This window comes from Corvus cornix, chromosome 3, assembly GCF_000738735.6.
Source record: "Corvus cornix cornix isolate S_Up_H32 chromosome 3, ASM73873v5, whole genome shotgun sequence".
NCBI lineage: Eukaryota > Metazoa > Chordata > Aves > Passeriformes > Corvidae > Corvus > Corvus cornix.
In genome coordinates, this window is record NC_047056.1 from 55,212,966 (window position 1) to 55,231,908 (window position 18,943).

The 18,943-nt window shown below is 40.9% G+C and overlaps 1 long non-coding RNA gene across 1 annotated transcript; it reads right to left on the bottom strand.

Moving 5' to 3' along the window:
• Positions 1-223: 223 nt before the first annotated feature.
• LOC109145768 lies at positions 224-18,353 on the bottom strand. Its single transcript, XR_002047437.1, has 4 exons — positions 18,179-18,353; positions 6,470-6,573; positions 5,578-5,660; positions 224-594 (listed from the first exon to the last, which is right to left on the bottom strand). It is a non-coding gene; the product is annotated as an uncharacterized LOC109145768 (long non-coding RNA).
• Between the last annotated feature and the right edge of the window lie 590 nt (positions 18,354-18,943).

Here is an 18,943-nt window from a genome sequence, read left to right on the forward strand (position 1 = left end):
AAAGGTCGTAAGTATGTCCCGTGTTTATGTATGTATTTTTAAGCAACATAAAATATGAAATTTGAAGTAAACTTTTATTTCTGATTTTTCTGATTTATGTTCTCTCTTCCTTCCTTTTCTATTTTCTTTTTAGTTGCAAGTAGTCGGCAGTTACTAAAAAGAGAGCATAGGAGATGATTCATTTCCAAATAACCACAATAGGAGAAACAAATCAACTTGAAGTGAAGCTTTCACACTTATCTGTATAATAAGCACTTGCAGTTTCTCATCAATTAGTGATTGCAAAAACTAATTTGCAGTAGGATATGACATATAGGAAGATGACCTTTAATTTCTCACTAAAATTCTGAAGGCTAACAGCCACTGGCAATAGAGAGATGTCCTGTTAGGGTACACTGACATTTGATGGAAAAAAAGAGTCCTTGCACCCCTACCCCCTTAAATTGTAGAAATGATTGTTTATTGATACTTCTATAATTTCAAACTAGTTTACAATATCTTTTCTCACTTTGATTTCTCCCTTCCATGAAACATCTGCAGTCTGTTAGGTTAAGATCTCTTGTAACCTCTGATGTGTGACTTGGTTGTCTTTGCCTGAAAGAAAAACAGAGTGAAGAAGCATGTGTATTTTTTGCCTGAGGTAAATAGGAGCACATATGGGAAATGCAATGGAAAGTTGCATGATGGATGACTGTAAACATGGATATTGTAGATGCATAATTATTTTTTAATGTTTTATGTATTTGAAGTGCTCGAAATGATAGAGTAGTAGTATCCATGGTAGCCTTATTCTTGCCTGGTTTGGATATCCCACCCTTAGCATCACATTCAAAACTTCTCCTTTTGTGGATGCCATTATCTTTTTGTACCATAAATCATTTAATAATAAAGAAAACTATGATAATAATTTCTCTTTGATATTACTGGAGTAAGTAAGCTATAATTCTGCTGAAATCAGTGGAGCTTCACAGGGCAACAGGAACTTGAGGAAAAATTTGTTGGTTATTGTTACCTAGGGGAACAGAATCTGTCTGCTCTGTTGATTTACTTAGAATGCAAGTTCTGGGAGGTGGGAAAGATCGTTCTTTTGCCATATGCAAACATGTAGAGCACCAGGGAAAAGAGTCATGGCAAAGGAGGTCACATGGAAAATAATGGGGTAGTTGGTGACGGCCAACACGGCTTCAATAAAGGCAAATCATGCCTAAAAAATTCTTCTACTCTGGAGTTACAGCAGGAGCAGAAGAGAAAAACTCAGCTGACATCATCTATGTGGACTTGTGCAAAGCATTTGACACTGTCCCATGACATCCTTGTCTCTAAACTGGACAGACATGGATTTGATAGGTCAACTATTTGGTGGGTAAAAAATTGGCTGGATGGTCACAGCCAGGGAATTGCAGTTCACATCTCAGTGTCCAAGTGGAAAGCAGTGACACAAGTGGCATTCCTCAGGGGTTGGTATTGGAGCCAGTGCTTTTTAACATCTTTGTTGACAACATGGACAGTGGGATTGAATGCCCTCTCAGCAAGTTTGCCAACGACATGGAGCTAAGTGGTTCAGTCCACAAGCTGGAGGGAAGGGATGGCATCTGCAGGGACCTCGACAGGTTTGAGAGGTGGGTCTGTGCAATCGTCATGAAGTTCAACAAGGTGAAGTGCAAGGTCCTGCACCTGGGTTGGGGCAATCCCAAGCAAAGTACAGACTGGGTGTAGAAAGGATCAAGACTATCCCTGGGCACAAGGACTTGGGGACGTTTGTGAACAAAAAGCTCAATATGTACTTGAAGCCCAGAAAGCCCACTGTGTCCTGCACTGCATCTAGAGCAGCGAGGCCAGCAGGGTGAGGGAGGGGATTCTCCCCCTCTGCTCTGCTGTTGTGAAAGAGTGCCCACCTGGAGTGCTGCATCCAGCTCTGGAGCCCCAACACAAGAAAGACCTTGACCTGTTGGAATGAGTTCAGAGGAGGACCATGAAGATGATCAGAGGGCTGGAGCAGCTCTCCTATGAAGAAAGGCTGAGAGAATTGAGGTTGTTCGACCTAGAGAAAAGAAGGCTGTGGGGAGACCTCATAATAACCTTCCAGTACCTACAGAGGACCTACAAGAGAGATGGAAAGGGTCTTTGCACAAGACCATGTTGTGATAGGACAAGGGGCAATGGCCTTTAGCTGAAGGAGAGTTAGTTTAGGCTAGATGGTAGGAAGAAATTCTTTACCATGAGGGTGGTGAGGCACTGGAACAGGTTGTCCAGAGAAGTTGTGGATGCCCCATCCCTGGATGTGTTCAAGGCCAGGTTGGATGGAGCTTTGAGTAAACTGGTATAGTGAAAGGCATCCCTGCCTTTCACTAAACCAGGAGTTGGGAGGGAGTTGGAACTAGATGATATTTAAGGTCCCTTCCAATCCTAAGCATTCTGTGATTCTATGATTCTATGTTTCTAGAGCCTTGGTCTCACAGAATTGGCCTGCCTGGGGCCACACCACTTCATGCTGCATCCATACCATAACCCATAGTGGGAGGCTGTACAACTACTACAGCCGTAGTTGATGGTATAGCTGCTGTACAGGGACAGCAAACGATGCAGGAGGTGGAGAAGAGAAACAACGGATGTTGCTTTTTGGCAGAATTTACTGCAGCGATACTTCAGAAAGAGCTTGGGGCACTTGTATTGCTAAACAGTGAGCTAATAGGAGAGAATAGTAAATTCCTGACTTGTATTTTTGTTAATGTTTCAGTGAATCTGAAGCAAAAGGAAGTTTTAGCCTTCTGGAATAAACTGCTACTGAATTCCCTTTATTTCAAAGTAATATGCTGACATTTCTCACTTCCTGCTGAAGTGTTTATATACTGTCAGATAATTTCTTGGTTCTCTCTTGGAAGCTACTACAGTTTACTGAGGAGCTGAAACATTCATTACATCTTTTATGTGTCTCAGAAGGGTATTACGAAGTTCAATTAACATTCGAGAAGTGTTCTGCAATTCTCAGATGACATGTACAGTGGAAGCATACAAAGTGGTTATTATCCATTGAATGCATGATATTTGCTGTGTATCTATCTTTCATCAAGCTACTCCTAGGTAGAAATGTTCTCTTCTTGAAGACTGCTTGAACTTGTGCACCAGTACTGGCCAAATATAGCATTAGGGGGTGTGAGATTTTGCTGCTCATTGAAATCACTTACAATTGAATGGGGAGTGACAAATCATTGTTCAAGACTTCATTTATATAAAAATGTTAACAGTTCTCAGTCACACATCTTGTAAGGACTTTTGAAGTAATTGTGAAAATAAGCACAAAGGAAAGGAAGTCTAGGAGGCAGGAACCATGATCCTGCTATTGTGAGTGTTTCACCTGGCAGGCAGTGATTACCTTTGCAGTCCCCGCACCACTTCTAAGGTCAAGTAAGCAGAGTAATTAGAACATGAATTCAGAGTTCAGATTGTCCTCGTAAGTTTGTGCCTTGATATGGCAGATTGTGGGAGGATGGGTTGCCAAAACCTTGACATTTCATTATTCCTGGAATGAATCATCTGTGCAGAAGAAAGGCTGAAGTCAGTCTGCCCTCTTTGAATGAATATAGGTTTTTCATATTTAAGTATTGTGAAGCTGGTTTCAGAGCACCCCACGATTCATGCTTTCCAATAGCACACTTGGTCAGTCAGGAAGCCCTTCCAATGGGGCTCCCTAAATGCAAGTGCCCAGGAGACCATTGGACCATCAGATGCTGAGTGGGGTTAGGGTATAAGCACAAAATACAGGCAAATGCATAGGATCCTTCAGATGTAATACAGAAGAGGTATTTGCAGCTGAGAATCTGTCTCTAATAATTAACTCAGAAAGCCAGATAGCTTATTTCTTCCCTTCCAGGTCCTACTAGGAAAACTTTCCTTTGTTCATGAGTATCACAAGAGTGCAACAACTTCCAGTATCTCTTCTCTTCTCTTCTCTTCTGGCACCTGCTATTATTCCAGCCCATCCATAATGAAATTCCCTTTCTGCCAGGAGTGAAGAAAGAGTTCCAATTCTATAAGATGTACAGGAGGGATGGAGAAGAGAGCTACAGTGGGGAGAAGTAGTAGTGGCAGAGTGGGAAGTGACTTGAATCATGCAAGAGGCATTTGTCTCTCCTGAGGAAGCATCTGTCTTTGTTTCCTGTGTCCATGCTGGACCACAAAATCCCTAACATGGGTGCCTCTGTTAAGCACCCAAGTAAAATTTATCTAGTCTTCAATTTCACAAATTGCCAGGGGATAATTTGCCCATGAGAACATGTCATGACCATGAAATTTTTGTTGACTGAAGCCATGGAGTTTATCCATCAGTTTATCTGTATCTATTTCTTTTTTTTTATGGCATTGTAACAATAAGGACCATCTTCTTTCTCTATTGGGTATAAATTGAGGTAGGATTTCAGGACTTGTACCTTTTCAATACAGTTAGTACTGTATTCTCTTGAATTAATTCTGCTTAGTTTTCCTTTTAAGTTTGTGGTATAATAAAGTATCAACTTGTTCCTTTGAAATAGACTCTGGTGCTGCTTGTCCCAGCCCTGGAGAGGGGGAAAGGGATGCAGGTGAGCTGCAACCACTGAGCAGGGGTTGTTTGGGTCTCATGATCTGTGTGGATCTGAGAAAGGAGTGGGGGAGAAAAGATCAGTTGACCCACTGGACCTTGCTGATCAAAGGAGTTGTTTGCTACTCCTCACTTCTGCTTCCAGACTACAGTGCATGCACAAAGGTATGGAATCCTGAAATGGGGGTGGGCACAGTCCCTGTCTGGTGCCTTGTCAGACAGCTCATTGCTGGTGGATGTGTCAACATGCATTCAGATCCCACGCCGTGCCCTCACTGCATTGAGTGTCCACAAAAGCACCTGCCTGTTCTGACAGGTGCATTTTGGTGGTGCCAGGACTGATTCTTCACTTATTACCTAGGGGTCTAAATTTTCCTCACTACTTTTTTGTGGTGTTCTACACACAACACTAGCAAATAAACCAAGGTGTATCAATCACCATATCTGTCGTCAGGTATTAGTGGACCGTGTGTCTTCTCACCATAAATATCTTTCTATTTTTAACTATTGATTTGAACTTTTCTTTGGTAGTGTGGAAAAATATGAGTAGAGTAGCTTCATGCAACAGCAGACACTTTGATTTTTAAAAGAGTGAAGGACTAATTTTGTCCCAATGTGCTATTAGAACTATCCAATATCTTCTATTTACAGTGTTTGCTCATTCCGTCTAATAGATATTTGTGTGGCAGAGGCAATGAGGCATGATTACCAGATGTTTCCAGTCATCCTGGGAAACAGATTTGTGCCCTGAAGGCTGGAAGCCTTTCCCTTTTTATCAAAAAAATGCTCATTTTAAATCCCAGAACAGTGTTTAAGGATGTACAAGTGTAGGTATTATCAATGTTCACATTATGTGATCTTTAATATAAAGATGGATCTATATTTCTATTTTGGCCTTAACTCTCACCTCCTACAAAGACCACCAAACTTCTGAGATTTATTTCTAGCATTAAGAGTAGAAGAAAGGTGAAAGAGGGAGAGGAAAAGAGAAGACAGCCTACCTGTGGAGAGACATTTTATGTATACAGCATGTGTCCTCCTTCATATGGTCCTCCAGATAGAAGAAAAGATCTCTAGAAGGACACTGTAAATGCAGTCAGAAGTCTATATTCCAGATTGAAACTGGGGGCACCAAAAAATAAGTGACCCACCCTGATACAGTTCATTTATATCTCAAACAACTCCACAAATGGAGAGCACAGGCTGCCTTCTCAGTCTGGCCATAACACTAATTTAGAATACCTTGTCCTTATGTTTAAGCAAGGTTTGGATGAAATTTAGAAGTCCAGCAGCTAAAGAGCAATTCACGTTAAAATTGTTTAATAGAGAAAATGTCAATAATTTACTTTTACTTGCATCTTTTCATGTATCCTTCAAAAATTCCTCGTTCCAGCCTAAATTTCTCAAGCCCACACAGAATCTCTGTCTGAGAAACACAGACTACAAATTCATTCTCTCAGAGAAGCTTACAGTTTTAAAAAATTACTTTAATTTCATCTGTATGCAAAACCTGACATTTTAAAATTTGCCAAGAAAGAAGTGCAAGAAAAAATAATTTCACATGGAGCAAAGTTTTACTTACAAAATGCTTTTTTTTTTTCATCTATGATTTGTTTTTATTAGTCTCATCTGCTCTAATTGAAATTTTAAAATGAAAAGTTGAATCAAAATTAGTTTTTAGCACTGTCATGGTGCTCTGAAATGTTTTAGCAATCTCAGAATCTCCAGTTCAGATACCAAGACCTTTTGTCTCCTTCTATCCCTCCCTCCCTGCATGGAATGATCTTCAAACCCAGCACCATTGTATTGGGACTTGCTGTTGTTTCTCCTATTATTTTCAAAGGGTTGGAATTACATTAATCAACCAAGTGAAAGAAATATTCAAGTTCTGACCTTCTCCAGTGCAGGTCCCAGGGCATATCTTTACCTCTGGCTTTTGGATATTAGTACCTTCTTGGTGTTCCAAGGCAGCAGAATATTTACGTGTGCATTAACAGCTAAAAAAATCCAAAACAAAACAAAAAAAAGCTTTGTGAAATGTGGGCCACTCAATTTGAATTAGAGGGCTCAGTCTTGACAAGGGCTTTCTCAGTGACCAGTTCAGACTGGATGAAGTTCAGTTCCTTGAACATAGACACCCATTGCCATTAAAGATATCCTTTAATGTTCACGTGGTCTCCTGTTGTATCTTCAGAAAAAGTCTTGTGTCACTGACTCCACATGGTGTCCTTAGACAGTACAAGAATCCTGTCCTTAGGGTTTACTTAAAGTGAATCATAGCAGCAGTTTCACTGAACTCAGTAGTAAGCAGATGCTGAAGTTAAGATCCCACCTAGTGATATGTTTCTGTAGGACTCAGACCACTGAAGGATCAGGGCTATGTTTACTTGGAAAAGCCAGAATACTATTTATGATTCACAGAACCATATATAGAGTAAGAATTTAAAGATGTCAGCCTAAATCCTGTCTTTGTTAGTGATCAGTGGCAGGTGCTGTCTGTAACACAATAGTAGCAGGGCCAGCATGTAGCAGTGCTTCTTCAGATTTTCTTATGGTTTCCATAAGTTTTCACATAGGGACTTCCCAAGACAGGGAGGATATCTTTGCATTTGCTAAGAGATGACTTATCTCTTCCCTTCCCTTCCCTTCTCTTCCCTTCCCTTCCCTTCCCTTCCCTTCCCTTCCCTTCCCTTCCCTTCCCTTCCCTTCCCTTCCCTTCCCTTCCCTTCCCTTCCCTTCCCTTCCCTTCCCTTCCCTTCCCTTCCCTTCCCCTAGATGGAAGGGTTTTTGTTATGAATACCATAATAATGAGCTATAATAATCCATGAGGAACTGTCAGTGAGCCTTCCCTGGCATCTATTTGTAACCTTGGTTTTTTTTCACAGACAAGTATGGTATGCTAATGCTATTTTCTACTGTCTGAGAACCACCTACACCTATCTTTATCCTTACACATTCATCAGAAATCCACTGTCAGCTGTAAATAACAACAAAATTGAATTGTAGGCATTATGTATTTAGCCCTGTCTTGCCTGAAACACCCATCTGTACTTAATGCAATATTTTCAAATGTCAATGTCTCTTCCTCTACCCATGCATCATGACTGCCAGTAGGCAATGCAGTTAAGGATAGAGTTCAATTATTTCCAAAGATATAGCACTATAATATTAGGCATGCAGATATTTTCTACAACAATTCATATTCTTGTATGATTGTCTGCTCTTTTTGGCCACTGTTTGCCATCCACTGCATATGAACTCTTAACAGTGCAATGCTGTTGCATTAGGAGAACTCCTGGAAAAAGGCTTGAAAAGCCAGAGAGCCTTGGGGTTGTAAAAATATTTTTGTCAAAGAAAACAAAGTGCAAAAACAGAAAAGCAAGCTCTTCTTTTCTTTTTCCCTTTTATAAAAGAAGACTTAACACTTCCTTTTTCCTTTTCTTTTTCTCTTTTCCTTTTCCTTTTTCTTTTCCTTTTCCTTTTCCTTTTCTTTTTCTTTTTTTTCTTCTTTTCCTTTGTCCCTATCCCACAGATTAAGGAAAACTGGGTTACAACTGCTGGTCTTACCTAGTTTGGTTTCTCCTCAGGAAGAGAGTGCTGTTTACTGCATGAGCAAAAACCCAATGATGGATTAATTTTTAGTGTTATTTGAATTGCTCCCTGCATTGTAGGGAAAAAAATCAAATCTCCGGGCATGCTTTATGAATGTTAAGCAAGCTGTGATTTAATTTATGAATTCCTGATTTGCAATTCAGCCACAGAGGTATTCATGCATTCACCTCCTATTTAAATTACATGCTTTAGGTTAATTAAATCAGGACTAGATCTAAAAACACCCAAGATACGCAGTTCTTTATGTATCTGTATTCTTTATGCATTTAAACCAATTCTTCTAGCAGGCCTGTGGCAGTTACTGTCAAATAATATAGTAAATAATACATGATAACCACTTGGGACAGAATAAGATGTAAGTAGCACTGCAGCATTTATAAGTAACTGTTTCAAGTGGTTTGTGTAAGCCTAGCTCTAGTTAAGTTGAAAATCAGATGACTGGAAAACTGGCATGAGAAAAAGAGGTGAACTAGGGATTTCCACTGGCAAGAAAAACAGTGGAATTAGCTTGACTGCAAAGGATGCAGTCTATTTATATTTTATCTTATTTTGCTAAAATGGTACCCAATCACCTAATATACATTAAGATGATTTTATAGTAGTGAATAAGATAATAAAAGAATAGTGCTTTGCAAAGGTAGTGCTCCTTTGGCACTGAATTCATATACCTGCTGAGTTTCCCAGAAACTTTGAAACTTTTTTCTCATCTTAGGCAAAATTTTCATAGAGCAATAGAATATCTGAAATTGGAAGGGACCCACAAGGATCACCAAAGTTCAACTTCTGGCCCTGAACAGGACTACCCCAAGAGTCACACCATGTGATTGAGAGTGTTGTCCAGATGCCTCTTGAACTCTGTCAGGCTGGGTGCTCCCACTTCCCTGGGGAGCCTTTTTCAGTGCCCAATCACCCTCTGGGTGAAAAATCTTTTCCTGAAATCCAACTTAAACCTCCCCTGACACAACGTCAGGCCATTCTCTTGGATTCTATCACTGGCTTCAGAGAGGAGGTCAGTGCTTGTCCCTCCTCTTCACCTCATGAGGAAGTTGTAGACTGCAGTGATGTCTCCTCTCAGTCTCCTCTTCTCCAGGCTGAACAAACCAAGTGAGCTCAGCTGCTCCTCATATGGCTCCTCCTCTAATCCCTTCACCATCTTTTTTGCCCTCCTTTGGATTCTCTCTAATAGCTTTATACCCTTCTTATTTATACTGTGGCACCCAAAGCCTGCCCCAGTGCAGAGCAGAGTGGGACAATGCCCTTCCTTGCCCACCTGGCGATGCTGTGCCTGATGCACCCCAGGACAGGCTTGGCCCTCCTGGCTGCCAGGGCACTGCTGGCTCGTGTTCAACTTGCCTTTGAACAGAACCCTCAGATCCCTTTCAGTGGTTCTGCTCTACAGCCTCTCATTCCCCAGTCTGTCTGTACAGCCAGGGTTGTTCTGTCCCAAGTGCAGAATGCAGCACTTTCACTTGTTGAACTTCATATCCCCAACACAAGAAATACATTGACTTGTTGGAGTGAGTTGAGAGTAGGGCCATCAGGTGGATTAGAGGGATGGAGTACCTCTCCTCTGAGGAAAGGCTGAGACAGTTGGGGTTGTTCAGTCTGCAGAAGAGAAGGTTTTGAGAAGACCTACAGACATTAATTTTAATACTTATTTTTTCTACCATATAAACACCAATGATATGCATTTGAAGTGCTATCTAATGCATCATCAAGTAACTAGAAACAACAGTAGAAAAGAGATGCTTTGAAGACTGTAATTACCTTAACCCTTCTTTCTTCTAAATTTGATAGCTATGGATTGTGTTTATGTAATACTCAGTGCCTGAATTTTATTCAGGTAGACTTCCAGTTTTTAGAGGAAAAGAACATTTTTGGGATTCCTTTCTATCACTCAATCATTTTAGGAGCCTGGATAAATAGAATAATTGATTTAAAATAATTTTTTTTTTAACATTTACTGTGGCGAGTTTCTTTTTTCAGCCTTTCTTGATTTGTGGGCTTGAGTCGAATGCAGGGTGGAAAGTTAAAGGGAGGAGGTTTGGTTTCATTACAATGGTGTTATTTGTATTTGATTGATTTGTTTTTTACTGGAATAGCTGAGCTCTCTTTTAAGTGAAAAACCTGTAAGTAACTTAGTAGTAAAAGTGTAAACTTGCTCTTTGAGGCATACCCTGGATCGGAGGCAGTACAACGGCCCATTGCTCTGCCTGATGCTTTGGGGACTGCTGTGTCACAGGCAAGACAGGACCACCCACTGTCTGAACAACTCTCTGGTCCCACAGTGGCATGTCTTGCTTGGGGACTGCTAACCCTGGACTAGGGACATCATGGGATCTTCAGCATGCAGACTTTTAAAAACCTGGAGAGTGGCCCACCCCTCACTCATCAACAACTAATCCTGATTAGGAAGGCATAGAAGAGATGACCTTCCAATTTTAGAGTAATTTTTAGTTTAATCTTTTTTTCCTCTATTCAGTCATTCTGAGTAGTATTCTCCATAATTTCTAGTTTATTTTTTTTTCATAACCAGGGGTAAAAGTGGGGTGTCATGACAGGCTGAAATTTTGGCTGAAATTCTTAATCATCACATGGGATGCCTAAAGGTTTTATTATGTGAAGTTTGAAGTACATATTTAAGGGAAGAATGAGAAAGAAAAGAGAAAGAAGACTCAATAGGCAGATTTGCTGTCCTTCCAAAGATTTCAGGGCAAGGTTTTCTTGAGAACAGGTTCTGATACCTGGGGAAGGAATTGCCACATGGGTCAAAATTTGAGAAGATTTCAATTCAACTGAACATGGTGACACCTGCAATCTCCTCACTGGTACATGAAAGACAAGTGCTCATAGCATGCCCCACCCTTTATGAAATTTTAAACAATGAGCTAACAATATATGTCATATGTCTGCCAGTGTTTGAAAAAACATAAGAAATTAATCAATGTTTTTCTTATGTGCAAGTAATTCCCTTGGAGATCACAAAGCTCCTGCAGACTAGCTGAACTGTAGGTAGGTATTGACCACTTATAGATTATTTGAGGGCTAGTTAGGCTTTCTGTGGATATGATTTTTGCCATGTTTTGGCAAAATAATTGTAAAAGGAGAATGAAATGCTGAATCTTATGTCGGTGCAAAGAATGCTGATGTTGTGACAAGCACAATGTCGTAAATTCAACATTTACAGTTTGTTCAATATACCATAAATTAATGAGCAAAAGAAGGTCATCTTATGCTCAATTTCTGTGGAACATCTGCACAGTTTTTTTGATGGTTGTGAAATACTGAAAATGGGAAAAGTAGACTTCCACAGCGCTATAGCTAGTTGTTGTGCATGACTGAGAAATAGTATTGTATCGAGGTACATGTGTTACAGAAATGCTAGGTTATGGCAAGGTCTGAGAAAGGAATGTGGTCATCTGAAGTAAGACTTAGTGTTGGACTAAGTTCATTTCAGCTATCCCCACTGACAGCTGCCTGAGATTATTAAATAAACCAATTTGTATCCGGTTGCCGCCTGTGAGCTCTTCTCTCAGCTGAGGCACTGTATCAAACAGTGTGGCATTCCCATTTTACTGAAAAATAAAGGAATCCGTATGAGATCTCATTGAAGGTGCTCCTCCACCTGTCTAGATTGAGGAGTTTGATCTTGTGAGCAATTTGAGAGCATGCTGCCCTGGTTGCAGGTGACAATGCAGGGACCATTGCTTTCTTTCCGGTTGCAGGTGACAATGCAGGGACCATTGCTTTCTTTCCAAGTAAGTGTCCCCTTGCTAAGCAATAGCTCCCTGGTTACAACACATATACAGAGTTCTGCCTCTCCTGACATCACTTTCCATTTCCCTCTGAAAAAAGAATCAGTATTTTCCTTCTCCAAAGACTGTGCTTCTTTTTTTTTCCTGTTTGGTTTTTTGTTGTTGTTACTGTTGCGACATTGTTCATAGGATTTGAGAGTAGCTGTGAAAAAAGGTGTAAAAAAAGGTCTGGTCTTTACGTATTTTGGCTGTTCACCTGGAAGATAAATAGCATGGGACTCCTGTTTCAAAAATCACTTATGTCAAGCAGTCTTTGACTGGAGTACACAGATGGTTTGTAAAACAGGGTGGGAACCTAGGTCTCTTCACTTTAATCTGAATGCTCAAGCTACTAAACTATGAAGCCATGCTTGCTAATATTCTATCTTGGCTGCCAATTCATCATTAATATTCTTTTCCCAGAGGTTACACTCACTAAGCAATTTGTAAACAACAGCAAATCAGATAAAAAGCCAAAAGCTGCCTTCCAGAGTAATAACAACAAACAATGAAAAAGACCCAGACTTGCCAATACTATCTAGATAAGATCACATTCAAAGTGAGAATTTCCACCATACAATGAGTTCTTTTATTGAGGTGTTCTGAGAGGAACATAATTACTAGCCAAGTGACTGTAGACAAGCTGATACCTGTGATACATCACAGCCTTGCTGAAATGGTATATTATTACATACAGTATTGTACTGTAGTCTATGGAAAAAAATATTTGCTAACCTTACTCTAAATTACCTGTATGTTAACTGTAGAAAATATGTTAATACTCTTGGAATGATGAAGTGCTTTCACCTTCTTTTTTTTTGATCTAAAAACCTTTTAAAGGTCTATATTTAAGGCACTGTGCCAACATAAGGTGAGCAATAGTTGCTGACCATTGAAAGCCAGAGGTAAATAGACTGATTAGGATCTGTAAAGAGTGAGAGATGAATACACAGGGAAATAAATTTATGTCACAGAATTGTAAGGCTGGAAGGAGCCTTGGGAACATAGTCCTTCCCCAGTCCTAAGACAGAACTAAATATGCAAAGTACACTTTTGTCAAATGCTTGTATATCCCCTCAATACTGGGAGGAGGTCTCTGCTCCAAACAACAGGGTTCTGGAAACATTTTCAAAGAGCAGTAAAGGGATTGAAATACTAAATAGTGTCAAGATTGGAGCTTGACCAAACTTGACCAGGTCTGTGAAAGGGATCTGTGGTATAACAGCCGGTACTAAGAGGAGACTGGAACTGATCTCTGGAAAAAGTCTGTACCTGCTCTATAGTCTTAGAAGGAGCTGAATATTCTGCCAGGAATAATATTTCATTTGATTCTGGTTCATGCAGGCCAAAACTCTAGCTAACTGTAAATTTGTTTGCAGAGTAGGTTTAAGCAAGATGTTGCAGTGCAAATCAGCAGGAAATACACCTGGGCTCAGCCTTAGGTGCTCCTGCCCTTTGACAGGAATATAGGGCAGAAAACAGACAGAGAAACACAGACTAGAAGAGAGACAGGGAGGGATGGGATGGGGATGGAGCCATTGTCTAGGGCAGACAAGCTTCTTGTGTGGGGGATTGAATAAAAGCATGAGTGTGAACCCAACTCCCTCAATCCCCAATAACTCTGTCCCCCACCCTCACCAGCAGCCAGCCTGACCTTCCAGGACCCTGGCATGAGCAAAGGAGGTGTCCAGCCTATGACCATTGGTTGATGCCCTGTTGCTTTAGGGAACTCCTTCCATCACCTCTGCTGAGCCATCACTGCCTGCTTGTAAGCAATCACCATCAGAGCTGGCAGACTGTCCCCCCCTAGCTGGCCCAGGAAGAACTTGTCCTGATGGCTTGGTGCCACCAGCCAACCTCCCATGCCTTTTTCTTTACTCCATGGGCCATACCAAGTCCTGATGGCATATGACTGCCTCTCAAGAGCCACCACAATAATATTAGACTGAATCTTCTAGAAGTTATGCCCCTGCTTCTCTCCCCTTCATCCCTGATAATGTGACTTTCAAATGTGAGGACAACCTGCATGGCTCTGTTAGGGCTGAAATCTGGGTTTTTTTAGCTGATGTCTAATCATGCTAGATGCTGGTTTGTGTTCAACTTAAAATTGCAATCCAGATTTCCTGATATGCCATGTCTCCAAATTAGATATTGTCTTAAATTTCTCAGGGGTGCAATAAAAATGTTTTCAGAGTAAAACAGTAACAGAAATGAGAAGCAAGCTGTCTTGAGTGTACGCAAGATATAAAACTCGGTGAATGCAGATAAAAGGACAGATTTTATGCAATGACAGCCCAAGATCAAGAAACTGAAACAGGTAAGTGATAAACATACCGAAAACATAAGGTTCCTTGGTATTAAGAAAACATTAATTTTATCTTGCATACACAAGCAGAACTGAAGAAATTAAAATATTAAAGAAAGACTGGCAAATGCTGAAAATCATGTAATATAATATTTTGTGTAGATTTACTTTGTAGTATTCAATTTCTCTTTACAAAGTCCTACCTCAGTTTGCATCAAATTCTATCACCAAATAAGAGTACTTTCAACAGGTTCATGCTCTTTTGATTCATACACAGGCAAAAACTTAAGTAGAGCTCAGGCTGGAAACGTATCTAAATAATTTAATTTGTAATTAACTTGTATGAAACCAGAAATAAAAAATTGAGAGAATGTATTATTTGATAAGTGAATCTAGACATTATAAGGTATAAAAATATGTTTGGTTGAGCTAGGAACCTGTAATATTCTCTCTTAGAACCTTCCCAAACCCTCATCTGGTTTAAAGGCTGCAATCCTGTTCACTAAGTACTTCAGAGGTTGCCTTCAATTTTTCTTCATTCATCACTAACGAAATGACCTCCTTTGGAAGAAACCTTCACTTTCCTCACAGTGACATTGTGCAAAACCTACAAGGCTGTGTTTGGGTAACTTTAATGTTGATCTAAATTAATTTACACTATACTAATTTTTAAATCTCATACTGTTTTATCTCCAACTCCTTGATTGTCTTGCTATAGGAGAAGGCAAGAAATGTTGGTAGGGATCTGGGGAAGGTGATGGGAAAAGACTGGGTTTTTAGCCCCAACTTATTTTGTGAACTTTCTCCCAGTTTGCAAACAAAGGTTTTAGCTCCGTGTTCAAAGCAGGAAGGATGAGAACTCTGAGTTGCAATGGAAAGCAGGAGTGTGTTTATACCCTGTGGTGGAGTGCCAGAGGAAAGGACTTCATCATGTTTTCTTTAAACAAGCTTGCATGTGTGCAGGAGTGCAGCAGCTGTGGGATCAGTGCAGGACAACTACTGTGCTATTTCCTCGTTACCTCTGGCCTGGGAGGACAGCCTTGGGTCCTGCCAATGATCTTCCCAGCAGCATTCCCACAGCAGCGTCTGAAGTTGGCTGAGAATCCAGAGGGGCTTCCACATGGTTGTGTTGCTGTGGGATGATAGCTGGTACCCCTTGAAAATAATTTACATGGCAGAAAGGACTGCTGAGAGACATGCTGGTGTTTTTCCTTTCCTGTGGAGATGGTGCTTAGGAACTTAACGCAGGCCTTTCAAAGTGCTGTCTTCTGTCAATGCTTCTTCTTACCTTCAGTACTTCTCATTCTGTTGTAATCCCAAAGCCCACTGAAGTCCATTGCAGGATTCCACTGGCCTGTGTGGGTTTGGGACCATATTCTAGCATATAATTTATCTTCAAATGTACTAGAAATGGACAAACATGAGCATAAGTTATGCCATGTCTCAAGCTGAGCTGCTTTTCATTCAAATGTTTTGAAAGTGGATAAATGACAACATTTAAAAAAAAGAATCTGAATGTATTTGACATTCTCAGTGAATTTAGCATAGCTAATGGCATTCTAAGAGTGTTGTAATTTTTATCTTGTACCCTCATGCATTGTTTGGGCCAGGGAGAGTCCCCCCCTTCCAGCTTTTGACCAACATGATCAAGCCACTCTTATTACTTAACTCTTCACAATGATTGGTTCATTGTGAGCCACAAAGTTTGTAGTGTTGGATCCCCAGCTGTCACAGCTCAGCATCTTTAGGTAATATTTGTTACAATGACAGCATTATGACAACTGTTAAGGTAGTATCTATGAGAAATCAACTAATGTTGTTGTCAAGTGAACCAGTAAGATCATTGTTACTAGTTACAGGTCACAGGCCCTACACTAATTTTGGATTGTGAGGAACAATGCTTTTAGGGTTAAAAATGCTTCAAACAGGTATATGAGTCAGAAGCTGATGTAATTTTTATTCATTGGCCTCTCAGAAGGAAGCATTGAAAAACACTTGAACTTCAAATGTGGCTCTGGAAATATGCTCAGTGAAAAGGAAGATTTATCAAAGTGAGGGAAGGCAGTGGTTGCTGAGAGATAAATTCATTGTTCTGAAGATCCTGACTATCCCTCTGCATATGTGACTCTGGTGAGATTCTGACTGGGTGGGATTTTAGACGGTGGAAAGCAGGGGACCAGCCAAATGATGAAGAGCAGTAACAGATCAATTTTTAACAATGAAGTTCCATAAATATTCTTTTACCTGGCTGTAGGAAACTGTCTGTACTTAAGGTGGCTGTCTAGAAAATGAAGAGAATTGTTGTCCCATGATCAAGGAGAGCTGTCAAAACCACTTGGCAAATAAACAGACAAAGTAATTAATGCCAGAGATATTTATGTGTCATTCCTAAGGAGAAAACATTAAACCTAAGGAGAAAAAAAAGTCATGCTGAGTGTATTTGAGAGTCTAGCACAAGTTGCCACACAAGTTTTGTGAGGCAGAAGGGATGGGATATAAAGAGCTCAGAAACTGGGCTCTAAAATTGTATTTCCCTGTCATTAAGAACAGAATAAATGTGTCTCTCATTTTTGGTCAATCAGATCCACCCTAAAACAAAGCTCTTTTAAAGTATTTTATGGGTTTCTGGGTCTTATTTCCAGCGTGGCTAGTCATCTCCATTGCCCTCAAACTTCACTACTTCAAGGGCTATACTTGTTGGGATTTACTGTCACACATTTTTTCTTAGACAGCCATCTAATAAATGGAGGCAAAGAAGAAACTAAAGATCAAGATTTTTTAAAATTCCTTATCTACAACTTTCTATGTGCTGAATCAGCATTTCTCCCAAGATTCCTACCTGTTTGTGCATGATTTTTTTGTAACCTACTACCTTCTTTTTCCTTCTGGCTTTGCTGTCTAGCTTAAGAACTATCCGAATGGAACCCGAAGTGTCTAGTCAGGCTCATGGTAATGACTGAGCAGTAGGATGAGCTGCAAGTCTCCTGAAAGGAGCGGCAGGGAAAGCCAGTCAAGAGTTTCTTAGTGATAGGAGAATGATGTCAGTGTTTAGACACATCTCAAGGTGATGCCAGCAGCTCCCAGAGTGTTTTGGACATGGAACAGCAAGGTGAGAAGGGACACTTCAGTTTCTTCCTTTGCCATTTAGCTCCCTGTCTCCTTTTTTTTTTTGCTTGAGAAAGAAATCACAAAAGGAGCAACAGAGGTGATAGCTATGGCCTTATCCCTGTTGCCTCCTTTGCCTAAGGAGGGACACTTGCAGCCAACCAATTTCGTTCCAAGGTTTTTTTCCTCCTCTAAAAGTCAGAGAGGAGGAGAGGGAAAGTAGCTGCACCGCTTGATTTTCTCACCCGTAAATACCGGCTTAATGTTTGCTTACTTGAACAGTTTGTCAAGAAAAAATCAGCCCCTGACAAGCAGGCTGAAGCGCAAGGGACTCGGAGCGCTGCGGGGGTGGAGGTGGCGCTGGCTCCTCCCCAGGGAGGGAGGCAGGACGCGGGCAGAGCCGGCCCGGGCTGGGCGCTCCGGCAGCCTCGCCCCGGGTGCGGGTCAGCCCCTCGGGGCTCCCGGCCCCGGGTGCCATTCCGGCCCTGCCGGTGCCATTCCGGCCCTGCAGTTGCCATTCCAGTCCCAACAGGTGGCAATCGCCGCCCGGCTCCGCTCCCCCGCCTCCACCGAGCACCTGCACAGAGGGCTCTGCCTGCCGAAATCCCCCGCATCCAGCAAAGCCGGCCCCTTAATGCAGCTTCCTCTGCACAAGCTGCCGCCTTTCAGGTTACAGAACATTTCCTGAGCCTGATATCATTCTCTGCTCCATACCAGAAATCTGAAGTAGAAGTAAGCAGCCGTAAACTATGGCGAAAGCCATGATGTTGTCTCAGAGACATTTACCTGGAGTCACACCGAGGTCCTCAGGCCTTTGTAGGTTTTAGTCCGATGCAGGATTTGCCTGTCTTGTTCTGTTTTCATTTCCATATTTGTTCCTGAGGTATGAAAAAATAAATAATCTCAGAAAATGAAGGAGTGTCTGTGTGGAGAACAGTGCTCTTAGTGAAGCTAAGAGTTCATGCATTGCCATGGAAACGTTCACATCCTAGCAGCAGCTTATTGATAGCAAGATGACATGAAAAGACAAGAGCTGATGCCTTTGACTCATGGGAAAACAAGCTATTCTGCATTTCTACTTCTCTACCTTCTTTTCTTTTCCAAGAGTGTACAGTGGTTTAACATAAAAATTCCTAGTGGACATTTCTTTTCATAACTGTTTGTGGGTTTCTGTTGAAACATTACTTGCTGAGAAAAGTTCATACATTTGAATTATTTTAGTTGTCTATCCGACCAAAAAAAAAATTAAAAAATTAAAATACAGCAAAGAAACACAAAGGCATTGAACTATTCTTTTCTTTAGAAATGTAGCAAGATGTTTTTTGATTAACTGAAAACATGTAGAAGGTTAATTCAATGTTTTCTCTCCATCTCTGCATTTCCCAGAACATTTGCTAAGGCTGAAATCATTAGGGTGTCATTTGGTGGGATGCAGGGTGGAATCATTTGTGGTACGGTCTGCGTTCCTCATGATGCCCAGGGAATGCATGTGCTGGGAAGTACTGAAGGTCTTTATGTGCCTTTGGGTATGGGTGGGCAGAGCAGCACTCA